The 27,632-nt window shown below is 36.2% G+C and overlaps 2 long non-coding RNA genes across 4 annotated transcripts in view; one reads left to right on the forward strand and one right to left on the reverse strand.

Annotated features, from left to right (window-relative positions):
- Positions 1-677: 677 nt before the first annotated feature.
- LOC134529142 (uncharacterized) overlaps positions 678-27,632 on the reverse strand; it is a 52,709-nt gene continuing 25,754 nt past the window's right edge. For 2 of the 3 annotated variants that reach the window (XR_010074481.1, XR_010074480.1), the window contains 3 exons: positions 20,150-20,327; positions 5,376-5,584; positions 678-4,685 (listed from right to left, as the gene is read on the reverse strand). This is a non-coding gene — a long non-coding RNA (uncharacterized LOC134529142). Of the gene's footprint in view, positions 4,686-5,375; positions 5,585-20,141; positions 20,328-27,632 lie in introns of all 3 variants that reach the window. The other variant, XR_010074482.1, reaches the window with a different exon arrangement.
- Positions 22,287-27,632, forward strand: part of LOC134529143 (uncharacterized) — a 64,948-nt gene continuing 59,602 nt past the window's right edge. The window contains exon 1 of the long non-coding RNA XR_010074483.1: positions 22,287-22,998. This is a non-coding gene — a long non-coding RNA (uncharacterized LOC134529143). The remainder of the gene's footprint in view (positions 22,999-27,632) is intronic.

A 27,632-nucleotide genomic window follows, 5' to 3' on the forward strand; every position in this document is an offset into this window, starting at 1 on the left:
TTAACTGCAGCAGCGATGTTTATTTGGACAGCTCAAGGAATTATCTTTTCCGGTGGGTTGATAGAAAAAGGTCGCTTCTCCCAGCAAAAAAAAAAGCTACGCCACTTATTCCCCACGCAGGAAACACACTGGCTGCCGTCTGTCTCCCCCGCATTTATCTTTCTTCTAACATTCCACGTCTCGCCTCTCGCGCGAGCAACAACGCAGCGACCACGCATTGGGCCGTTTTATGATTTGTTTGGTGACAGCAGCTTGATTTTATTCGGTATATTCATTTTCATAGGACCCTTGCTATTAAAATACATTTATTTAAGTTTGAAATCTTGTAAATTCCTTGCCAGAGATGACTGAACTCGAACTCGGTGTGAAAAGTGACATATTTTGACATACTTTTTTTTGCAGTGTTTTGGTGGGGAGGGAGGGGTCCGAAAATATTTACATCGATCTTACCCCTCCCTCATAATAGCCCAATTTTACGGGAGAAGGGAGGGTGAAATAAGCATTTTCTCACTGAAGGTTTTTCAAAGGAGAGCGAAGTTGGGGTGTTATAAGGGAGGACACTACAGTAGAATCCCGCTGATGCGACCCCTCTCACGGTTCCCGGAAAAACGGACTTATAAACAAAATGGTCGCAATAGAGAATTCGGGCCAATTTTTACCCCCCCCCCCCCCCCCCCACCTACAATAAAAAATATCCAAATACATAAAATACTCGTGCTAAATGAATTCGCGTCACGGGAGTTCGGCTATGCTAGCCGGCTGGTTATTTTCGTTCAAAACGTGGCGAAGGAACTTGTGTGGACCAGGTAGAAAACATTCGGCTATACACGAAAGATATAAGAACAATGCTATCCTGAAATGCTGTGACATTTTTTTGGAGTAGATAATCAGCGACAGACCGACAAGATGCGCTCCCGCCCTGCCGTCAGCGATGTTTATTTTGACAGCTCTAGCAATTATCTTTTCCTCGTCCCTTCGCAGCGTAAAAGAAAAGAAAAAACATTGGAATGCAAATGGAAAAGTAACTATGCAGTAAAATAAATATATTTACGGCCCTGCTAAATTTTTCTATTCAATAAAATTCGAGGTAGTAGTGATTTTTCAGCAGAAACTGCTGTGTGACTAATAAACAAATTGTATCATAATAACTTAAACTTATAAAATATTTATTAACGGCGAAGGAGAGTCGTATAAGCCCATAAAAATATTTATTTTACCGAGAATGGACTATACAACCTGGCTTTTGTCGCACGCGGTGTGGAAGGGGAGGAGGATGCTGACAGTTTCTCACGCAGAAGGTTGAAATAAGGTAGGGAATGTGTTGAAATGTTAGTTGGTAAAGGAGGGGGGGGGGGGGGGGGTTGTTTTTACAATGTTTGTGGCTCTGGGAGGGATGAGCCTTGAAGAATTAGCAGGGGATGGGAGAGGTAGGCGTCGCGTCGCGTCGCGTCGCGTCACGTATGACGTCAAGCCGCCGGGCGGGTAAGATAACATGACAGCTGAGACGGCTTTTCGTGCGATAGTGGATGCGCCGAGCTCGGCTAGACACTGCCGCGTGGACAGTCTAGAGGGGTGGTATCTATTTTTAGCCGTCTTTAAGAGGCATGCCTGCTTACAGTACAGCTCCCACCAAGATAAACGTGAACACATAGCGCCCAACAAAGTGTAACAGACTTGTTTTTCAGCCGATTTTACGATTTTACTCAAATTTTCGACTTTCTCTGCTTAAATTTTTCACGGTTTCTCAAAAAACGGTCGTATAAACGGAATGGACGCATCAGAGGGGGGTCGCATCGGCGGGATTCTACTGTAGATGGATTGTGTGTCTGGGAGGGATGAGCTAGCCTTGAAGAATGTGAACGAGGGGAGGGAGGGGTGAGCTTATGCGTCATGAAGCCGCTGCAGCCGGGCGAGCTTCGTGTGCGCCCACTCGCGTTGCAGAACCTACCGCTGCCATATTTTTAAAGGAAATGTCCCATTATATTTTTGTTATTCTTACATGAACATTATTGGAAGTATTAAAGCCGACACAAAAATAAGCTGTGTGTTATAATTAACAGATTTTAATGATCTTTCATTTGGTTTTTTTTTTTTTTTTAATTTTTTCCTGATTTTCACATTTTGGTCAAAATGTCCAATTTTTTGACGGTTCCCGAGAATGTATTCGTAAAATCACTGCTTCGTAAATCCGGGGCTCGTGACATCGGGGTTATAGTGTATTTAACTACGGAAAGCAGAAAACGTACATGTAAACTAACACATATTTTCTTTAGAGGTGGCCTGTAGGGCGACGGACTTATGAAGGTTGAAGTGGGTTTAAAGCGAAGCCGTCTAGCATTGTGAGTGACAGCATCCTGCCATTGTACGGCTGGTTTCTTAGCGAGTAGCGGTTTGGGGGGGGGGGGGGGGGGGTGAAATCGACTGAAAATTTCGGAAAACATCTATTTTGACCCCCCCCTCTATTGCGACCCTATTCCTGGGAACCGTGAGGGGTCGTTTCAGAGAAGTTTGACTGTATTAGTTAGTAAAATAATTTGTAAAGAGTCATTCCATATCAAATCAACCAATAAAAAATTAATTTAGAAACTTCATGTTTTAGATTTATATGATTTTTCGTGTATTGGTAATATCAATTAAATACATTATAAATCTATTTTTTCTAAAAAAAAAATTTTGAGTAAATTTTTTTGTATAAATTTTTGAAAATTGCAAAAATAGCCAATTGCTCATGAAAAAAATCTGTTTAGTATATATTTAATTATTTACAGTTTTCACTTAGGTTGTGGCATACTTCGTTCAAGCAGGTGTGATGTCTCTACAATCTCTTCTTTAGTGAGTGTAAAAGTTCTCCCAGTTGCTGTACAAGGTTCAACCTTTTTAAGAAGATCTTCAGTTCTAATGTCTAGTATATCGGCTCTTGGTGTTGGATAAAAAAAGGAAGCAGCAGGTCCTTTGGGATGTAAAAAACTGACTTTAACTTCATTATTCTCATTATTTTTTACCAATATACATGAAGCCACCAAAAGTTATCGTATTTCACAGTAACATGTTTTGTCAGTTATAACTTAGGCTACATCCTTTCAGCAAGATCATGTGCTTTGAACTTAGGCTACATCTGTTCAGCAAGATCACGTGCTTTGTATTATCATATTGATCAAATGTTTAATCAAAGAAAACTGGATGAATGTAAGGTAAGATTTGTTATCCGTGTTTTATAATTTGTAAAAAATTTTTAGTCTATAACAATAAAATTTGAATACTTTACTAAGTTTAAATTTTATGTAAAATTATGCTACTCTTCCTTACTGCAACTATTTCTTAAGGCGGCATGGTATCTAAACCAGAGCTAAATGCATTAATTAAAAACTGAAGGTTACTTGAAGCCAAAACTTCTGCCTTGGTAATTTCGAACATTTAATTGCTGCGGAAGAAACAACGCTCGAGAATTGTCTTTTTAGGACGTCTGCTAATAAAGTTGGCAAATAACATTATGTAGGATTGTTGTTTTGCAGTTTTTCAATGTTGTCTTCCAAAAACCAATAACGTCCAACTGACGCTTAAAGCATTTATTTATCTACCACGCCCCCTTAAGCATCTACTAAACTTCTCATTTTTATTTACTCATGATCCCATTGATTCTCCACCTTGAAATTTGGAAAAAATCTAACCAATATATGTAGGAATAACATACTTTTTTTTAAAAAAATCGAAAATGGTGTTTTTTAGAAATTCAATATTAAAAATTAAGAAAACAAATAAAAATAATTTTTTTTTCCGAAGTTGTTCATGTTACATATCAAATTGAAGCCCATTCAATGACCTTTAAAATGAGCTGTCAAACAGCCTTCTAGCACCATTAGTTGGAAACCTACAAGTATTTGAGTGATCCAAAACATTGCTAAAATTGGCTATTTTTGCAATTTTCAAATATTTATACAAAAAAAACTACTCAAAATTTTTTTTTAGAAAAAATAGATTTATAATGTATTTAGTTGATATTACCAATATACAAAAAAACATGAAAATCGAAGGTGTAGAGGTTTAGGCCTCTGGTTGATTTCATATGGAATGACCCTAAAATTATGTCTCTGCAAACCTTTATATGTATGATAAGAAGTGCATGATTATAGAAATTCAATGGTTTATGTTATGTGAATTAGTGTATATATTTTGTTTAAATTCTGCTTTATTTTATCATTTAAGTTACACTGTGAATTTCAATGTTTTATGTGTTGATATACTTCTTGGTGTTTACCTTTATCGTTATACGCCATAAAATCTTGTCCCTTGTTCCTTGTATTGTCACCATGTTAAGTGTAAATAAATAGCATTACTTGATACACTCTAACAGAGGTATATTATAATAACTGCTGATCAGTAGGTCTGAACTTATACACTCCAACATAAAATGCATGCTTATAAGCATTTTTTGTTACATGAAATACCCAAATTGTAATTAATTTCCACATAAATGAAAAAAGCAAGACCCTGTACTCTCATGGCGGCATAAAAGTAGTACTTCCAGGTTTAGGAAAACTGACTACCTCAACAGGTGCAGGGTTCTATAAAATGGTCTCTCTCTTCATTTCCAGGCTCTGGGCGTTCCCCAATGACCACAGCTGGCCCGGGGCCCTCCGTCTCCGAGGCATGGAGACCTCCAAGCTGTTGCAGCTCCCCGCCCTGATCTGTCGCACAAACAACTGTAATCAACACAAAAACTAACCACATTGTTACATCAGAAATTATTACCGCAATGAATGGCGTTCCCGTGCTAAATAAAAACTTTCTTCTTGAAAAACTTTACAAAGGTTCTTACTGAAAAAATGTTTGTGGCAGGAGCGTACACAGAATTTCATTTGAGGGGGGGAGGGGGGGGGGAATGTATAGATCCACTTTGACCACTTATTGCTTCTCAAATTATTTCCTTCTGATGGTGGGAATGATAGATTTGTTAGGATTCGAAAGAAAGGGGGAGGAAAAGGATATATTACCACCCCCATTTTCCCCCCTGCATATGCCACTGGTTTTGATATTAAGAAAAGATAGCTAAATTATTATTATTATTTTTTATTTCAAAAGAATTTTCCACCATTTAAATAAATCTGATACCACTGAACTTTTTAAGTGCCAACTTCTCATTTGAGGCATATCTGAACTATAATGAATCAGATAACACGATTCGAAAGTCTGCTTTTATCTATTTGCCTTGTGTAACAGAATACGATTTTCTTGTAATAGTTTATCACAATATATCTTTGCCGCTTTCCATTTTGACTTAATAATTTGGCATAAAAACTGCAAATATTATCCTCCCCCTACTTGCAGGAGATATGATAGAATGAATTTTTAAACAACTGTAAAACATTATGGATTACCTTTGCATGCTGGACAATGTTTATTCACCGCAGCATTCTTCAACTGCAGCTTCAGAAACTCATGACCAATAACAAGGTGGCCAAGCCCACCACCCAACACCACAGACAGCATGATGTATCCATTGTAAGTCATCACAGCTAGCATGAGGACATATCCCAAGATGTACTGCATGATGTACAGTAGCACATGCTGCACATGTTCACCCAACCTGCAGAATTAACACTTATTTTGCAAAGAAAATTAAACAAAAATTATTTTTCAAGCAATTGCTTATACAATTAAAGTAAAAAAAAAAAATTGGGTAAAGAATATCATACAATATTTACAGTTAAATAAGTCCCTACATTGTCCCTAAATACAGTTTTTTATCACATAATTGTAACACATTCTACACTAAATTTAAGTTTGAATAGTAACGGAGTGAGAAAAGCATTTTTGTTGAAGTAAACTTATTCATAAAAACAAAACCTATTGCATGGTAAGTATAATTAATTAAAAAGTAGAATATATAAAAGCATGCCAAACAGTGTAAATTAATAAGTCGTGCAACAAAAACATATTATGTTCATCTTTCAATAGAATAATGAAAACTATACCTCGAACACAAGCCATAACTAATGCATAATTATCGTTGCAGTACACACTAACAACACAAGAGTGCAGGCTATCAAATGTAGATTCCTCGGCACTAGACTGAGCACGCATGTTACATACAATCAGCAAGCTATCGATATTGTTAATCGACTACATGCACGTACTCTATACGGCATCAACATATCCAAACACAAATGATGTCAACTATTTAAACTTTAAAATACATCGTTTTGTATGGGAAAATAAGTTTAAAGCCAACATCTTACGTGAAAAAAATAACGAAAATGGATTTCTAAATCTAGAAAATGGCGGGATCAAAACATTTGATCATATTGCACTGAAAATCATATTGGGCTGGTAAATCTTAAAGGTTTTAACTGTAACTACTGTATTTTCCCATTATAACTACCACACTGCAGACAGAAACCAGAAAACAGATTGCTGTTGCAAGGACCAAAAACATCATACAGCTTTATGCACCAATTTTTGTTTTCCAAATTTTGTCACCCTAAAATAACGGTGTAAATATTACGCGAGTGCCACGATTATATGATAAAACACGATATCTCCAAATTCATAATTTTGCACAATATATGTGTTATTTTAATTATCAATAAAAAAATTAATTTTAATCAGCAGGTATTGTGATTAAAAAATTATGTGAGTGATAATAGGAAGCAGAAAAATATTTCATTAAAAATCAGCACTCAATTAGCAAATGTAAATAGTATGCCTGTATAAATACAAGTTTATTCTGAATCTGAATACAAAATTGAAAATATTTTTTAATGAATACCAAATTTCAATAGTAAGAGCATGGAAATTGTTTTATAAACACTTTTATCATAGTTTTACAATTTATATTCAAACAAATATTTCTACTTGGTATTTAATGTTTATGAATATAAATACCCAAAAAATAAAAAATAAATAAAAAAACATGCTTTTCAATTTTAAAAGATTACTTTGAAGTAGTGCAAATTGCTTATGGTTTGCTAGATAGTCTTCTTTCCAACTTATCAACAAATTTCTGGATTACAGATATCGCCCAATCTGAACTTTAGCAGTTACTGTGAACTGTGCACATGTTAAAATAAACTGTGGGTAGCTATATCTGGCCCATTAATAAATTTAAACTGGTCGGCACACATATAAACTTAATCTGAATTTCAATTGTTTTGTGAGGCAACATGAAACAACTTCAATACACTTCCAATACAAATGAATACCAATTATTTTGATGCATAAATATCTATAATTTAATATGAATAGTAAATTATTGTTTTAATATTTGAAATTTCTGATATTTACATAGGGCTAGTAAATGGTAATAACCAAAAGGTAGCGTTTTTTTATAAAATGTATGATTTTGCACAAAGGCTTGATGAAACAGCACTTTCAAGATGATAGTGACCTGCTAACAACTTGGATACTTACTTAAGTGCACATCAACCCAGTCATGCATTGTACCATAAAAGTGATGCCTCAATTATAAAAGCTGAACAAGTAAACAGGTACCTTAGTACTAAAAAGGCATAGATATTAACCCTTTTAGTGCCAAAGTCCGATAAATCGGCCTTGCCTTGTTGTGCGAGAATTGCCAGGGCCGAAAAATCGGCCCGATTTTTTTTCCGTTTTCAAGACAGGTTTTTGTTACTAGCAGCGCATTCTACCTTTCTCTAATGAAGTGGTCCTACTATCTAGTTCCGTTTTTCTGTAAACAGGTAACGTATGTGCCCTACTATTTAGTTCTTTTTTCTCACAACAGAGAGTATGAGTGTCATACTGCTGGACATCGCACAGCGTAAGAAACCGCGTTTTGCTGCATTTTTTATTCTAAAGAAACACTTTTCCTTTTGAAAAAAAAATGTTTCTTTTGTAAATTCTTTATTTTAATTCTTTTATAAATATCATGAAACTGTTTTCCAGAAATTTCTACAAATGTATTTTTTTCAAAGTTATGACAACAATGGTTCATTTATGTAAACGATATATGTAACTACTAGTTTCGTGGATATTACAAATTGCGTAGGATTTTATACTGTTGGTTATTCTGCGTTGAAAATTATTATTGTAGTAGTCATAGTAAACACGTTTTCCCGCATATTTCTCAGTGGAAAGTGATGTTACTCTGTTTCAAACTAATACTACCGCGAAACTTTGTGCGATCAAGGCTTTTGTTTTCGTTTTCATAATAATGTCTCGGAAAAGAAGTTACATTGCGGGAAAAGATGACAAAGAAATGCTCGACTATTTTTATTCGCTCGATAGTGATATTTGTGAAAGTGATACAACAAGCGACAACGATACAAGTACTGATGAGGAAGAGCATTTACCATCTACTTCAAACACACCAAGACTTACTCCTGTGGCTGCGGATAATTATATTCCAGCCGGTGCATCACTTCGTACGAATTCAGGTGATAGTTCAAGTGATTCGTCGGATGAAAATGAACAGACTGACGTAAATAATATAATCTGGTCTTCTTGTGAAAACTTTTCACCACCAAAACACAACATACCCCAGTTTTTAGAAAATGCTGGACCAAAACATTTACCCCCTCGAAACTCGAAGCCCATAGCATATTTCCAGCTAATGTTTACTTTTTCCTTACTACAGCTTCTTGTAAAGGAAACCAATAGATATGCTCAGCAGTTTTTATCACAGAACAAGGGTAAATTAGGTACAGGTTCAAGAGCTATTTCTTGGAAAAAAACTTCAGTTGTTGAAATGAAAGCATTTGTAGCATGTATAATAAATATGGGCCTCATAAAAATGCCTACACTTTCCTCATATTGGTCTACTGTTCCTTCTCGCAGCATGCCATGGTTTCGAAAAATGTTTTCTCGCAATAGATTTCAACTACTTCTAAAATTTTTCCACCTATCGGATAACAAAAACCTTGGTCTACCAGGCGAATCAAACTATGATCCAAAAGGAAAATTCAAGCCAATTATTGACCACGCAAATAATGTTTTCAAGCACCACTTCACTCCATACCAAATGCTGAGCATTGATGAAAGTTTGGTCGGAACAAAGAGCCATACTTCATTACTTCAATACCTTCCCAACAAACACCACCATAGATGGGGAATAAAATTTTGGATGCTATGTGACAGTACTGTCAATTACTGCATGGGATTTTATGTATACCGTGGTGCTAAAGATCAATTAGATAAGACTAGCATAAAACTATATGGTCTTGGGTACACTGTGATAATGAAGCTATTATCAGGTGTGAATTTACTACGAAAAGGTTATCACATTTTTGTTGATAATTTTTTTACAAGTGTACCAGTTGCACAGAAACTCTATTCTGAAGGTACTTACCTTACTGGCACTGTTAGGCGGAACAGGAAGCACCTACCAGCCGAATTACACAGGCAAAATAAATTTCAGGTTGGGGAGAAAAGGTATTTCAAAAGTAATGAACTGCTGTTATTGGCATATCGCGAAAAGAAATCTCAAACAAAACCAGTAATTTTACTATCAACAAATGGAAAAACAGAAGATGTTCAGTGTACTACAAAACGGCACGGACTAGAGAGAGTGCGTGAAAAACCAGAAATCATTCACAAATACAATAAATACATGGGTGGTATAGACACAAGTGATATGATGCTGTATTGTTATCTCGACAAAAATCATTGAAATACTGGAAAAAAGTATGTTTCAATATATTTGGCCGTATGGTACTCAACAGTTATATTTTGTACAAAATGAATACAGATGGTAACATTCTGACAAGATATGAGTTCGTCTCTGCTGTAGTGGACAGTCTCGGGAAAGAGTGGCTAGAACAGCAACACCAACAACCTGGTGACACTAACGAAAGTGTGGCGTCATTAGGAATTCTGAAACTGCCATTGAAGAAAGAAAAAGAATGTTGTGTTTGCAGTGTATCGAGTAAACGTCAGGGAGGAATAAGAAAGCGTTCAAGGACAGTTTGTGCAAAATGCCATAAAGGATTGCATGGTGTTTGTTTTAGTAAACACAGCTGCTAGGACCAGTGAATATGTATTTGACTATAGTTGTGATGGATTTATCGTTGTTGTTATCATGAACTACCAATTAATTTTATATTTTTAATTGAAAAAAATGTGATAATGCAAAATGCTGATCAAACCAAGACAATATTTTTCTTCTAAAATTTGAAAGTCAGTTTCACCTAAATTTGTATAAAGACATACAATAGCAATGCATAATTTTTTAATTAAATCGTTTACTTTTTAAATACATTAATAACAGACTTATAATTATTAAAAAATTATAAGGATTCAAAATACACTATATAGTTGGAGTTACGCTAAGAAAATATTTCATTTGTATTGTACACAGTTAGAAAAGCAATGTTTTTTTTTTTTTTCAAAAAATTATTATTAGAATAAATATTGGAAAAAATTACATTACTATTATACTATCATATAGAAAAACAATTAAATATTTAAAAAAAAATTCAAACCAAAGAATATTACTGTCAAAACTACTCCCTATCCACATTACAATCCATAAAAAAAATTTAATAATTATTTTTTTTTAATTTAAAAAACAACAAAAATAAAATAAGATGAAAATTTTTATGTTTAAACATGAGAAGTGACAGAAGAAAACATTTATCTATAAACAGTAAAAAAATTCATAGTTATAACAGTAAAGGTTAAAAAGTTATTAAAATTAAACTCTAGAGATGCAATTTAGTTAAAAATGACCTGGCACTATTAGCACTACCATCCTAGCAGAGGCTGGCACTAAGAGGGTTAAAATCTTTTAGGCATGCCATGTCCAGCGGAGTGGATGCTGTTACACTACCACTCAGTTCGAAATAGCTGGCACATCAACTCCTATCAGCTGGCTTATCAGAAACTGACCAGAGAAAGCTGTTAAAACAGTGTTTCCACATCTGTAAAAGTCATGTATTGCTGTTGATATTAAATTATTCTTTCGAGATTTATGCCTAAGTTTGTATTTGATTGCACTCCAATCAGTTTTATAGTGGTACATTTAATACCTAACCGTTCAAACTTGTTTATATGATTAAAATGCTCTTCACTTGTTTCAAACAAATATAAGCTATTGTTGAACGTACAGGCATAATTTTTTTTAAATTCATGCATTCACTTTACTTTTTAAAAACAGATACGTGAAGTTGCTGTCTTTTTTTATAAGCCCTCGGTCTGAAAGGTGCATTAACGTGCTTTAACCATTTAATAATTAATAACTTTCACAACACAGATGTGCAATCTACTTTCAGAACAACAAAGTAACAGTAAATTTAGACCATACTGACAGTGATAGCAGTGGTGATAGTGCACTCTCTTCGGCAGAGGAAATGGATGACGTCGCAAAACGTGCAGAGCCGAGTAAAAAAAAAAAATCTAAATCAGCAAATCAATGTTTCCCATTATTCTGTCCGAGACAAACACGCTGTCACTCCCTCAGGCGAGACCATTCTTCCTCGGCCATATTGCAGACCAGCAACAGGCAAGGACGCTGGTTCTACCCCTTCCCTGCCTTGCGATGTCGCTCAGACTCTGAGATATTGGACGTGCAATATTCGTACTTGTTAGATTTAAAAAGTTAGGCATGTTGACCATTTGGATTCTGATCCACTATAATTAAATAGGCACTAGAAACTATGGTTTTAATATTTTAAAGAAATACTTTAAACAGACAACATGAGAAATCGGTACAATTTGTACTCTGTTTGGTTACCATACACAGTTTTGTCAGAATACTGAATAAATAAGCAAGCTGTGTTAGCCTAAACTTGATAATAAATAGTCTGGCTATTATAATGGACACAAAATCTAACAAACGTCTCATTGAGCGTAAGTATTTTCATTCAGGTTAGATTGCACAACACTGTTAATGCCACAACAAAGATAAAAGTTAAAATTATTTATCTCCACATTGCTGCACTTGTTACACTATGCAAAGTGAATTACCAAACCAAACAAAATTTGGATCAGTTGGAGAAAGTTTAGAGGTCCCTATGTATTGAAAGTTGAGAACTTTTTTTTATTATTTCTAAAAGTTCACTGTACAAAGGTTATTGTTACACATCAGTAATAACAGAGTAAACCCAAGCTCTGTTACCTTTTTGTCACACTTCACTCTCTCTTGATGACTTGTGTAACTGGTGGATATTTTAGTTTAAAAGGCAAAATAATGATTTTGTCTAGATATAAGTACTTCTATGTTTATTTTGCTTTTAATTACTTTCACATTAAAATAGTTAATGATAAATTGATTGACAAATATATTAACATGGATTTAAAATAACATTACCTAAAGAATGGGCCAGCCCTAATTAGAAAACTACCATTAATCATTAGATACCATGAAAATAGAATCAAAAAACAATAAACAGGTTAAGTTCCTTTCACAATCCCAGCACACTTAAAGCGATTAAAGTCCCGAAAGAAAAATTTCTGGTGTTCTGATCCTTTCAACGTCATGAGTCAATGCTATTCCGAAGAGATAAAAAAAAAAGGACTGGAGGTTTGACGTTTGCTGGCCGAAGTTGCTGCTAACGAAGCGTCAGGGCGCCTTAGTCGTCCTGATTGCTGGAGGAAGGACTCGAAGGAGGTGTGGTCAGGTTCGCATCCGGCCCTTGGAAACTCATCCAGCCCTTGGACTCTCATATGGCCCTTGGAACCTCATCCGGCCCTTGGACCCTGTCAAACAGGAAGATGGCTTCTAGCGTCAGCCAGGGTGCGGAGCTCGCGAACACACGGTTGTCACGGACATTTCCATGATTCAAAAAATAGAGAATATTATGAAGTATTATTAAAGAAGTATGACTACTTCTACGAGGTACGCAGACTGACTAATTACTAATTATTAAAGTTGTAGGGATCACATTCCTTGCCTAGCTGATTACATCTTTAAACGACGACTGGAGTGAAGTCTTGAGGTGCGGCTCGCCGACTATGCGGAGTGGTCCGTCTGCTGTCGCGGCGCGAAGTAAGTTTGGGGCGGCAGCGACTCGTAATTAAAAGACGACCTCAATCAAAAAAAAAAGGGGGAAGGCTTCGGCTTCTGGACCGAAAGGTTCCAAAGATTTCGGAGGGAGTGGTCGAGAAATACTATCTTCGATATCTCGAAGTTGGTGGTACTGGCCGATGTCAGGGCGACCTACTGAGGGGTGTCCGAAACAAGGAAGGATCGACTCACACGAGGCGACTTCTAAAGCATTGGGCATATGGAGGGGACTAGCGCAGCTCTCTGGTGGCTTAGAAATGAACTATGGGGCACTGTTTGTTACGTGAGGCGCCAGGGAGCAGGCGTTTAGCGGGCGTTCAAACACTCAGGGAAAATAATTTGCAACTCTGCCACTAGAGGTCAGAGGCGGTACATCCAAACGCTGGAGTCGTGGCTTCGAGACAGGCAGAGGTTGTTGACCGGTCAGTGCTCTGGGCAGTGTTCCCAGGAAAGGTTGGAGAGGGAGGAGGTGGAAACTGCGATGACAGTGGGAACGAGGCTCTACTGAGCCCGGAGGCATGACTGGACGTTGGTGGAAATGACTTGAGATCATGCCATGGAGTGCTCACGTCAGGCGAGGTCTTAGAAACAGCCTGCTCTGATAACTTGCAGGGCATAGCAGTTCTTGTCACGGCTTAAGGGAGAATTACAGGTGACGAACGTGCGCCAAAGCGGGGATAAGACTATAGCACTTGCTGGGTCATTAGATGGTAGGCAAAATTATATCCTGGGAACGATTGGGGGGACAGGTCTGACAAAGATTAAATGGGAGTGTACAGGAGGCGGAAAAAGTTTTAAGTTCTTGCAGCAAAAGAATGACTGGCGACATAATTTTTTAAAAATTCAAATTTATAATTATGCCAAAAATACTAGTTGGCAGTACATTATTTTGAAACAAATCAATCAACTATCACAATGTACTCTTAGAAGACTTTATTAAGAAGTACATCCCATTATTTGCAGAATGAATAGTTATGTGGCTGTCTGCTAGGTAGCAGCAGCAGTCATGTAGTACTGTTGATTTCAGTGAAAAACAAGTGTTTGTTGATTTTCTTGTGAATCTTTTATAAGTGATATTAGTTGCCATTTCAACTTGTTCAAGCTTGGTAAGTACTTATTAAGGAACACATATAAAGTGTATTTATTACCTACATTACAATAAGCATTAGGTTGAAGTTTAGTTAGCAATGACAGTAATAACTTATTTGCCTTTAAAACATGATCTAAAAGTTCCATACTAACTTTCTCAACTACACAAAATTGCTTACTGTCAAATAAGGTCATCAATACAACATCCTATACTAATCCCGTGGTTTCAGATACGTTGCTTAGTCATGGCTACATCTACTATAGATCTTCCTCTGAAATGTTGCTCATTGTAAAAGTTACTGAATCACTTCCAAAGCCAGGCTACCTTCAAAAGGAGACACATAAAAAGACTTATTTTCCACCATATTAACAACGAATTGGGCTTAAAGATCCCCTCAATAGCTGTCGCATGAAAGAGGAAATATTCACAAGTGATCTCTCAGATCTTTTTTACATTGCACATAAAATTGTTTTGCAAATAATGAAAATTGATGAAGAAAATAAGTTTTTAATAATGCAGCATGAAGACACAAAGAGCTGCAGCATGGTAGGAGTAGACAAGAATCTAGCAGCTCTAGAGTCACAAAAGAGAGTACGAGAAAGTCAAGATGAGGCGAGACGTCAGTGTTCTGTTAAATTGACATCGTCCAGGCCTGCGGCCCCTTTTAAGTACGATATGCCACCGCCCAAACACTACCCACCCTCCATTCAAACCTCCCGCTTACCCGTGCGTACGTGTGCGTGCGTGTGTGTTCGCCCGGCAAGAGGGCACTGTCGAGTCAGTGCGCCGCACCCCTAAAATATAATTAAATGTAATTATGTAATTTTTTTAATGTTTCCCGAGTGCAACATGACGGCAGATCGGCCGGGAGGGTTTTTATGTACTTTTAATTAAAATTGTGTATTAAAATATAAGAGAGTTTCCGGACATTCCAGACGGAAGCCGAAGCCAGACAATATTAAAATGTAATTCTTAATAATTGTATTTTGTATTATCCTTTTTCATTATTCAGAAAATGTCACGTAATTTTTCAATCATCCTTTTCATGTTATTTTATTTTCCCGTGGCACGAATTCAGAAATATCTTTAACGGCAATTGTTTCGGCAGGAGGACGCCATGTTAGTCTAGCGGAACCATGAGCTCAGCCCAGTCTTCCGCCATCAACGACCGAGAGCAGACGCTTCAGCACTCCGGGGACCTCACCGCTTGTTTTCACCGCTAAGTAATTCTGTTTAACTTTAATTCTTTTCCAAATCGTTTTCGCTTAGTCATTATCTTGCGACCAGTACCGGTCTTTATCCATTGTAATACGTAGTCGAGGTGTGACCACGTGGGTGGTCACTAAACTTAAACAGATTCGTGCCACAGGCGTTTCATGCAGTTTAATCGTGTACGTGTATGATCGGAGTTGGCCGAATAAATCAGGTGTGTAAATCTAACAGAATTATTTCATTCTTTTAAATATGTGTGACCACGTGGAGTGTGACGGCGTGTGGGATGCCTAAGAGCCCACTGCATAGGGGATAGCGTGCCCGACGCTGAGAGCGGGCAGGAATCAGTGCTAGGTTGTTTTCAAGGGGGGAATTAAAATCACGCCTCACATGGGCGACGTCACGACCCTGGTAAAGAGTCTCACATAGGTCCGTGCACGTGGCACGGTGGCGCCCATAAAATCTGAGCATGTGTCGAAAACCCAGTATTAAAGATCAGAGACTACGGCCCCCGTAACAAAAGAAATACAAAAATTCAACGAGTGTGTACCCTCAAGTAAACAAGCAGTAATTAAAGAATCCATAAGCAGTAGTTATGAGAAATCTGATTTTAATTATCATTTTTCCACAAGCATTACTCCAAAATAACCCGTAAAAAGGAAGAAGATTTTCACTGCAAAAGTAGCAGCATCACTTGAAAGAGTAAACTTATCAGAATGTAAAGCCATGTTTGTCAGCAGTGCAGTTTCTGAGGCGTGTATTTTGAATTTGGATAAGCTGTCAACAACTCGGAGCACAATCAAGCATTATCGCATAAAGCACGAGAGACTATAGCAGAAAATGACAAGTCAACTTTTATGTTCTGATGATTGTTTATTTTTACACTGAGATGGAAAGTTACTTACAGATATTGCGGTGAGCACTGAAAAGGTTGACAGCGTGGCAATACTTGACACTGGAGATGGAGTCGAGAAATTGGTGTTCCAAAGATTCTCCGTGTAACTGGCCAGGTACAAACTAATGCTTGCCTTAATACTCTGGATGATTGGAAGCTAAGAAAAAATGGGCATGCTCCAGTATTTGACACAACAGCTGCCAATACAGGCTTGAAGAGTGGATGGAGCATGTGCTATTCTTGAAGAGAGTTTAAACAATAGTGTTGTGTGGATTCCATGTAGGTACCATGTACTTGAAATTGAAGCATTTCAATAAACACCGGCTAAGAATGACAAGGAAATATATTCTCAAGGCAGGAATGATTTGTTTGGTTTCAATGACCAAACAAAAAAAAAGTTTAGGGAAGAAATGTTTGGCTACTATACTGCCTTTTTAGAGGACCCCCCATCAGTTAAAGTAGTCGCGAGATGACTACTTAGAGCTTTTTCATTTGTATAATGTCTTTCTTGGAGGTACACCCAAGATCAAAATTAAAGTTCCGAGCACCAGGTGGTTTGCACAACACAAGTTCGATGACAAAGGCAATTACCATTTATTCTCTTAAAATCGATTTATTCAAAGAACGTTTTACCCTTACATCTGGAGAAGAAAAGGTTGTCACTGAAGTAAGCTTGTTCGTAGCCCTCATGTATGGTCAGCATTAAAATGAAGCACCGAAGGCTGGGAAATATGTTATTTATGATGTCATTATTCTAAAGCAAATCGAAGCATATCCCAATTGCAATTTTAAGAAGGCTGCTTTTGTAGCATTTAAACCCAACCTGTGGTTCTTTTCTGAACATTGTGTTCAGCTGGCTCTCTTTGATTCCCGTATCGGTGACACCACCAAAATTGAGATGGTTAAAAACTTACAGCGTCCACCAAATGCTAAGGTCCTTAGGAGAGTAGAAAGTAAATAGTTCAAGCACAAGAATCCTTCGGAGACATACTTCACACAGCAAACAACAGAAAACTTTGACATCCTCCATACAGACAGAAAAGAAAAAGCTGCTTCTTTCCTTTGCAAGGACCCTAAGTTAAGGCTTTCTGATCCCAACTTCATTAATCTCAAAGAGAAAGTACGCAAAATTAAAGTAGTAAATGACTGTGCCGAAAGAGGTATTGCTCTGATCCAAACATTTAATACCAGTATCACGAAAAATGAAGAACAGTTTCAGTATCTTCTCTGGCTAGTTCAACTGTACAGAAAACAGTTTTCAACATCCAAGAAGGTGACGCTGATGGCCGATGATGTTAGTAATGCTCAGTAAACAAGAACAAAATGTAAAAATTATGAAACATAAACATTTCAGAAACACTGAATTATGGCCACTGTAAAAGTAAAATAACTTTTCCACAATATTTCTGTATTCATTTATATCATTAAATCATTAGTAAAGTTTTTTTTACCAAAGTATCTGTTTTTTAATAAAAACTCAGTTTGGACCTATAGTGTTAAATCATAGGGCCCTCTAAATATTGACCAATTCTCCTGAATTATTTTTTCTTAATTCTGTAATACCACATGAAATATGGGCAGGCCTGTAGAGAATATAATTTACAAAATTTTATTTTTGGACCACTCTAAGGCAGATTACTGTAGAGTGCCCACACATATATTGGCCATGGCCACAGGCACAAAAACTATATTTTAACTTACTTCATTATGATAATTTTGTAAAATAATAAAATTTTTTGTATGACTTTATGAATAAAGTGCCATCTTACAGCCTAAAGCATGGTTTATATTAGCACAATGCATTGCAATGCGCCTGTCAATCAGAGCTGTACTGCACATCACATACATGCATAGAGAGTATTGTTTGAACATATGATGTTGCATTCTTCGCACATCACATAAGATGGATGGTAAGAAGAACAATAACAGATTGTTTACTTTCCACCAAATCTATACAAACAGTTGAGGTTAGGTAAAAAAAAAATGCATGAACTTAAAACAGTTTTCAGAGATACTGATTGTAATCAGAACCGGAACAATGTTGTATTTTGTTCCAATTTGTAAAATTTTCTGCAAGAGAATGGAGGCAGTACAGTATTTCTCACCAGTCTTTAGAGATACTTTAGTGCACTATTAAAGGATGGTAATCTGGAAAAAAATCTCCATTTGCACAAGTGCAATGCATGGGTGGAGATAGTAACATCATTCTTACGGTGCTGTGAGCATGAGTTCATTTGGTATTGAAGAGTGAAATTGGAAGACTGTGTTGGAGTTGACTCGTCCACTACATCAGTCGAAAATGAACGCTGTAATAGGAAATCCTGCCAAACATGATGAAAAAACTCACGAACCATCCAGAAAAAGTGCTGGGACATGCTGACTCAAGATAATGCTTGACCTCACAGTGCCAAACACACCCAAAATATTTCACAGCAATTCCATTGGGATAATTTTGATCATCCCCTTTACAGACCAGACTTAGCACTAAGTGTTTATCATCTCTTCATACACGTTAAATGGTGGCCTAAGAAGCACAGCTTAAATGATGCCAGGAAACTTTACATTCAATGGCAGAATATTTTTTTTTATAGAAGGTATTTCAAAACCTGTTAAACGTTATGACACGTCCCTCAATATGTATGGCAATTATATCAAAATACAAGTACAGTAACAGTTTTCAAATGAATATAACAAAATTTCTGTTACTACAAGTGTTTTTCACTGATCACCAACAGAGGTTATTTCAAAATTACCCTCATAAAACAATGAAAAAATTTGCATTCAACCACTCTGACACTGGGTGCATTGCATGGCATAGTTACAAAACATGCTTTAGAAATACGTAACAAAACTTACATAACATTGCACAGTTCCCGCAACCTTTTTTTTTATGCAGTGAGTTTCTTATTCTAACAAGTTTTAATTATAATGGACAGTTTGCAAACACACTAAATTTGTTTCTAAGTAATCTTTTAGTGTCTATAATCTTGGTTAAGTTTTTTGTTTGGTGTTCTTGTATGAGTAAACAATAAGGAAGAACGGTAAAATGGCAAGTGATAAGTCATATTTTGTCTTTGGGAGGGGCTCAGTAAGGTGGAACTAGGCTAGGAACATAAGAGAACAAGACATTTTGAAACCAACCTCCTGTGAGACTACAATGGAATGCCTGATAACACTGACAAATCGAGAAAATGGAAGTGGTTTAAAATTATTTGGCAATCAAAACTCATTTACTTTTGCTGACCACTAGAACAGTACTCTTCAGTACTATTTTTTATCTTTTTTATTATAATTATTAATACGTACTGTGCCCTTTCTTGTGTTTTGTACCTGTATTCTTTAAAGGTGATGCAAATATATTAAGCTTTATAAATCAGCCCATCACACTTACGACTTATTATTGGTATATCTTTTTTTTTGTATTGCCTGATTTTTGTCGTTCACCTTTTTTTTAATGACTACTTTGCCAGGCTATTTTGTACTTTATAGTCGCAGTCAAATAAAATTTAAAAAATAAAATTAAGACTGATATTGTATAATTTATATAAAATTTCTACAAGCTAATAGTAACTATTAAATGTTTTTATGTCATTATGTTTGCGCTTGTTTTTGTTATTTACATTTGTACTGTAATATTAGTCTGCCAAGCATTTTACATGGTATATACTTTAGGAAAAAAATATTTTTAGTAAAAGTAATTGATTAAAATACAATGGTTATTTTGCAACCAACATACATGCAAAGAAATAAATCCAAATTAGCAACTGTCAGTTAAAAACATACTGAAAATATACCATGCAAAAGAATTATTTAAGTATTTAAGGTTAGTTAGTATAAAGACTTCTAAATTACTTGAAGTTTATTTGTATTCGAGTAGCACACAAAATTATGATTTAAACATCTTTCTTGCATAATATATTATGTGTATTTAGGTTATTATTTAGCTCTATATTATCTACTCTCTACAAACTAAACTAAAATTTCCATACTTGGCCACCTTTTGAGGTTTCCTTTCTTGGCACTTACTGATGAATTACAGTCACCAGGGCAAACGAGCCTATGCATGGTGATTTTTCTTTTTGATCTCTGAATCACAGCAAGTTTTTGAACAGTAAGTCTGAGCACTTCAAACAGAAAAGCAGATAACATCATTGTTATGCACGTCATTGCAAATCCTAAAACAAAAAAAGAAAATGGTAAGAGCATACATTTCTGGGAAGCTAACACATGATGAATTAGTATGAGTACAAGTTATTTAAAAATGTTTGTAGTTGTAAATATGAATTTTAATCAGCAAAAACTGCAAATTGAAAGTATGAGATCAATGTTTAATTACAGATTAGCTTAAAATGATCAACAAAAACCATAGTTTAAAAAAAAACCTCTTTTTCTTGTAACTATTTTTATCAATAGAGACCTGTACAATTCGCGGATTCATTTCGCGATAGGATAGAGTCCAAATACTTTTGACATTATTTTGCTTCAGTGAATGGGCCACAGTTTATCTGAAGGACTCTGGGCCAATGAAAAATCTTTAACAGAAGAATTAGCGAATCACGATCATTCCAGTCAACAGGTGTTACGAGTCGGTAACCAATCAGCAGATGTAATTTGCACGAGTGCATAGAGGATCATGGGGTCTATCCTTTAGGAATTTGAATTCGCGAATTTTACAGGTCTCTAGTCATCAATATCAAATAAAGAGATAATAAATGTATTAACTTAAGTTTCTTAACATTTACATGGTTTACTTGGCTATAATACTTTAAAACTAAACCATTCATACTGAACATAATAGTACATTATAATATTTTAAACACTTTAATGTTGTCTGGCATCAAACAAATATATTTTAACGGGTGTGACATTGCACAATTACTGCCACACTCATAAACATTTGTAATATCTCCATTGCTAACTTCAAAATAATTTAAGCACACAATTGTTTTCAGCAAAAAAGTTATAATATTTTGTTACTTATTCAAATAATTGCAATCAAATCAGTATTAATTTGTTATTAATATTCCCAATGTTAAAGGTTTTGAGAGTTCTAATACCTGCATTGCTGACAAATATATATATTCATATTAGCTACTGATAGGTTCTATATCCTATGCTGGTATTAGAAAGTAAAATGGAATAAAAAATGAAGTTTAAAAAACAGAAAAATGTAATAACACTCTGTTACAATTAATTACCAGTGGAAAATCATAACTAATTACTAGGGGTTGAAGTAATTAGGATTAATTTTTCAGAATTGGGACTTTTTAGTTTGCAAATTAGCATAATCATTCTAAATTAGTATTTTCAATGCAACTTAATAAAAAATTAATATTTACATTTGTAATGTTTGTAAATTAAATATTTATACATTACAAATATCTACAAATAGCACTCTAGTTCAGTTTTGTACAAAAATATTTTTTCACGCTGGTCATGAAAAAGTGTTGAGAACGATTACCAGAAAATCACCACATTGTTCAAGTGTAACATTAGGAAGAACACCAAGTACCTTTAGTACTGCGATGTGGCTGGATTCCCAAATGCACACTGCGAGTAGATGGTAAGTGTGACTGTTGTCGGGTTTCCCGCCTGCGGGGCATGTCGTGGTATTCTCAAATACTAATGACAAGCCACAGGCGTGCTCTAAACCAGAGCGTCATTTTACTAGCGCCCAAGAGCCTATGGTACACCTGCAGTCAGCAGTATTTTATGTCTTGTTCGTCTGTTTTATTAGAAAATTATTTTAAAAAAAAAAAGTTTAAATGCTTTCAGTGTATAGGTGAGCCTTCTGTGCTCACTATACTCATGTTCCAGAAAGCAAATTGGTGCTGATTTTCATTACCCCTGCATAGTGATGGGACATGGAAATTTTCCCACCAGGTGGGAAAATATTTTTTGGAAAAATATAGGGAATTTACCCAAATTATATTTTCCCACCCAAAAACTGGGTATTTATTTTTCTTTTGTTTTAATATATAATTATCATATGTTATATTATATATTTATTATTTACCATTTGGTTGCAGTAATTATTACTTAAGAACAATAGTTACAGTTGGCAGTTTTGAACTAATAACTTCAAACATTTTGAATGTGACTGTTAGTTAGCATGCTAGAAATGTAAATAAACCATAACCTCAAAACTGTGTGCTATTGTGATGACTTTTGTTACTTTGTGGTGATAGTGTTTATGAAAGCCAGTTGAAATAAAAGTGTGAAAAATGGGAAAAAAATAAAAGTAGTGTTTGGAAAGTGTACAACGAAAGAGGTGATAAAACTGTAGACTGCAAGTATTGTGGAAAACATTATAAATTTGCAAATGTCACAAAAATGTCTGAGCATATTGTCAAATGCCCAGTGGACTTAAAAAACAGTATTTTAAGAGTTGGGAGGATCACATCTCCAGTTATAAATGTCACAAACAATTTAGAGACTGCTTCTGTGCCTTCATCCATGCAATCAAACTCAGATGTAGGCCTAATTACTGCAACATTGCCAGCAACATCATATCTACACCTACCTGCTGTCAGTAGTATTAGTACAATACCTATTTGGAATGCTAAAGCTAAACAAAAACAACAGGCAATGGGAATGTAAGGTTATCTGAAGTCCCAGCATGCTCTTCCTCTATGCAAGTAGTACCTACATGCAGAGAATCGAAGGTACTGTCAGTTTTATTTACTGACTCCGAAGCATGTGAAGAAGTTACCTACGTTGAGTCAGATAACGAAACTTCTGAAGATGAATAAATTGCTTCAAACTATTATAGTGCACTATATTTGACATTTCTGCAAGTTGCAAAGAAATTACTACCTATATTATAATTGTTCATCTCTGTAGTAGGTAAGTAGTTTTAGTAATTAGATATAGATATTGGTCGAGATCGTAAATTCCAGAGTATTCCTTGTCTTTAGTCATTTAATACTGTATTAAGGCCTATCAAGTGAAAATTAATTAAATATGCATAGTACTATGTGAAACACTTTTTTTTTCCAAAATGGGAATTTTCCCAATATTTAGTTTCCCGGTAACAATCCCATCACTACCCCTGCATATAGGTACTTCATCAATTTTTAATTCCATATTCATATTTTTTTCTGTTCTTGGCTTATGTGTCTCATTGCATAAAGGGTTTTCACGCTAGCAACGTTCAGTACTTTTTATCATTTTAATGGTAGGTGCTTGCCCAAAAACATTAAAATTAATTTAGGCCTGTAAATTGATGTGAATGGTTGGTAAGTTCAGTGACATTTAAAATAATCATTGACGTAGGCCTACCTATGAAAAAATACCATTGCCTGAATTTTTTTTTTTATGGAAAAGTTGCTGTTCTAGAAATTTACCATAATTTTTAAGGCCTAAAACCTGATTTGAGGCTTTTGTAAACAAGAAGAATCAAAATTCCAAAATGCTTTCTTATTTTCACTTTCAGACATGTTTTTGAATCAATATCTAAGGGCCAATTTCACTACATTTGGGTTAAACTTAAGGTAGCTCAGCTTCACCAAAAGTTACACCATGATTTTAAGCTTAGTTTAAAGGTTTTAATTTCACCAGACATTTCTCGTATGGCACTAATCTTGTGTGGTTACATTTAGCTTAACTTTATTGATGTTTGTAAGAAACATGTGTACAAGGTGGTGGTGATATTTTTGATTGTTTTGGGGTCAACTCTAGCTATGTGGACAAATAAGTTCAAAAACTAAATAATCTAATTTATTAAACATTCATAATATTATTTGCAATAATATTCTCATAAAATAATTTCTACACACATATTCATTTTATTACTTGACAATTTTTAGCGAGTGAAATGAAGAACTTTAGAAATTGTATTCCGGTACCTCAATTGGTGTTTTTTTTATTAATGTTCCAAAAATAAAAAAATGTAAGACTATTAAGTTACTCTTTTCAATTTCACAAACAAAAATATTATAGGTACAAATAATGTAATTTTAAGGTTAGGTTATTTGCATTGAACAAAACAGTACACCTTACTTCAGAAAACTATGCAAATGTTTTTGGAGTGTGTTTGAATGTGCATAGAAAATTTAAATGCCATTAATTCAGTAATATGTCAACTATAATTATATAATTTAATTGGCTTTCCAGATATTTTGCTTAGGTTAAAATGTAAAATCAGGTTTTCAACTAAATATGTAGTTCCTTACTGGAGTATTAAAAAAAAATATTAGCGATTTATGAAATACACCTTTCATGAAAATATCCAACCAGTTTGTATTAAATGTTGTGTAATATGATAAATGATTGACAAATTACTTCCACCCTTAGTTTACTTATCCAATTTATTATCATCTAAGGAGAGTTGAGAGAAAAATTTTAAGTTATTGCAAGATGTAAAAATTGTAGGTCTATAATTATTCTGGTTTGTTTCAAACAAATGAAAATGGAACAATGATAACCACATCAACAAGTGTTAAATGGTTATATATAACAATTATAAAAACAAAAAAATTAAGTATACATTATGAATTAGGATATAACATTTTTTTTATTTCGTAACAACCGTATAAAAGTTGACGTCAACCGTCGGTGCTCCCTCTGGTCATGCAGACCATTCCGTCCCATCGACGCCTCAACGATGTGTGTGTAGCAGGTATACAGCCGTACAACGCTCCCAACACTTGCCAGAGTAGGTCAGTGCTGTGTAGCAGGTGTGACCGCCTGGAACACCGTGCTGGCTGTCGCCAGCGTGATGGTCACCGCCATAACTATTTTCTGGAGTTACAAACTTATATGTCTGTAGTAGTATGTAAATGGGCGTCCGGGCACAGGGTCCAGGGTGAGGAGCCGAGGAGCCGACCGCCATCTTGGATTGTGACGTCACGGCGGCCATCTTGGATGGTTGTGACCTTGACCTTTGACCTTGACCCCAGCGGCTATTTTGGATCCGCCATCTTGGATCCGTCATTTTGGATGACGTCATTGTGTTCTCGAACATTCCGGCATTGTGTTATCCGCCATATTGGATGATGACGTCACCGTTGCAATTTCCGTTACGGCCGCCATCTTTAACTTTTTTATTTATTATCCGATTTTAATGAAATTTTTTTTAAAAATTATAAAAAAATTCAAATAATAAAATTTTAATAAAATACTTATAAAAATATACTTTTACGACACGGAGTTCGGAGTCCTCGGTTCGAACCCGACGAGTGCAAAAAAATTAAAAATGGCGACCGATCCTTCCCCCGTGGTGGACGCAGGCAGACTGACCCCCACCACTTCTTACCAATGCATATACGAACTTACAAACCCCCCCCCCCCCGCCACCCCCCCAACTTCACCTCCCCCCCCCCCCTTCCCACCCACCCCCTTCCCAAAAAAATTATTTTTTCGCACATGAAGATCCACCCCTCCCCCACCACCGGTTTTTAATTTTATAATTATTTTTCATCGTAATAACCACCCTCCCCCAGCACTACTCTAGTTTTTTCCCCTCCCTCCCTCACTTTACCGTTATTCCCGCCCCTACCCTCCTCCTCACCCCTAATTTGTTTTAAAGTATAAATACCGGCCGCAGGACCCGGGAGCCGTCAGTTTTGCAGTTGCTCCCATCCTGAAGGAAAGATGATGTTTGCTTGTTGTGCGAGCGGAGCAAAGATCTTATCGGCCATCTTAGCATATGGTAAAGTGCACACGCTTGCAGCACTGGATAAGGAGACGGAGTTACCTTACCTATCAAAGGAGTTTCTCCTGGTATACGCCCCATACGAGATTAGATACGTGTACAAGTTCCTGCCGGTGTACCTGCAGCTAGACCCAGACATCCAAGACTGTCTACCATGCACCGAGTGCGACAAGGATATGTCGTCCGTGCCCGACACACCGCACATGAAATCGTGGTGCAAGATGCGACGAGATGCGTGCAGGCAGCAGCAGCAGCCTAGATCCTGAGCGCCGTGCCACAGTCGGCATCTAGGTACCACTCCAGCAATTCTGCAGAGCCAGCATCTTAGCCACGTCACTCCAGCCTCGTCGTATGTGTAACTGTGAGTAATGACAATATGACACTCTTCCTTGTCAACGTCCAGTGTCTTACATCCCAAAAGGGGCCTGTAGTGAAGCAACTGTCCGTGACGTCCGTCATTGGCGGTGACGAAGTCAAGACTAGCGAATACATCTTTAAACCGCCGTGTGACTGGACTAAGCTAGACAGATTCTCTCAACGCGAGAACCGACGTCTGACCTATGAAATGAACGGACTCTCGTGGAATGAAGGTGATGTGAACTATGAACAACTTACATCTGTGCTACGTGATCTCGTCGAGCCGGAAGACGACGTTGTTTACGTCCGTGGTAATGAACAGAAACGTATCGTGAGTGATTTGTGCAGTGCCAATGTAATTGACCTACGTAAACAAGGCAATTGTCCTGGCTTCAAAACACTGTTGAAAATGTACCGAAACCAAATTGAAAAGTGCGATAAATTTTATAATGGTTTCCACTGTGCACATTGTAATAGTCAGTTACTGAAACTGTGGCTCTATGAACACCCTTATTACTACAGTGAAGATTAAATATATTTCTGATATTTGAAAATGTTTCCTATGTAAATGTCTGTTGTGTGTGTAGAAATCTTATTTGTAAATAAAAAAAATGATTACCATTGAATTTGTTTTATTCTTTTCACCTTTATATCATTGTATTTCTTTTTGTAAAGACTATTAATTATACTCTTTCTAAAAAAAATTAAAAATATAAAATTAATTTGTACTGTTTTCAGCAATTTAATTCCAAGCATACATTATATAAAAAAACAAGGGTATTAGTAGTATAGAAATAAAACTCAAAGGTCAAAAATTTTACAGATATATTTTCGTTAACATATACAATTAAATATAAATCCATATTTTATTTGACATGTATGCATGTGTGTAGAATCGCAGGGCCCTCTCTCTTCCCAGCAGACCATTCTCGTCCCGCCGTCTCTCTCTCTCCATCTCTCACCAGCTCTCTCTCCTCACGCTGAATCTCTCTCTCCATCCCCAGCAACTACGCACCTGCTAAATACTTAAACAGAATATTAGTCATTTAAACAAAAAGCTTGCATCACTGCTCTCTGCGGGTTTTTTAACGGGCTGGAGACCGACACCGCTAAACAGGCTGGTCACGCACAAGCCCCTTGCCTCCATATGCAATATACGTCACATATATAGTCAAGTGCTTATGAACAACATCTCTATTTAGCCGTGGCCCATTACAACGATGCAAGCCTACCAGAAAGAACTAGCATATGATACATTGACACAAAGCACGTGCTTAAACTATCATATGTCACATACAAACACTGAAATTGACCAGTAACAACGATGTATCAACGCCGAAATCTTGCATTACAACGACTGTGGAACCCAGCGGCGTAACAGTCCAGCGTTGACACACAACGCCGAAATCTTGCATGCCAACGACTGTGGAACCCAGCGGCGTAACAGTCCAGCGTTGACACACAACGC

The sequence above is a fragment of the Bacillus rossius genome, chromosome 2, assembly GCF_032445375.1.
Source record: "Bacillus rossius redtenbacheri isolate Brsri chromosome 2, Brsri_v3, whole genome shotgun sequence".
Taxonomy (NCBI): domain Eukaryota; kingdom Metazoa; phylum Arthropoda; class Insecta; order Phasmatodea; family Bacillidae; genus Bacillus; species Bacillus rossius.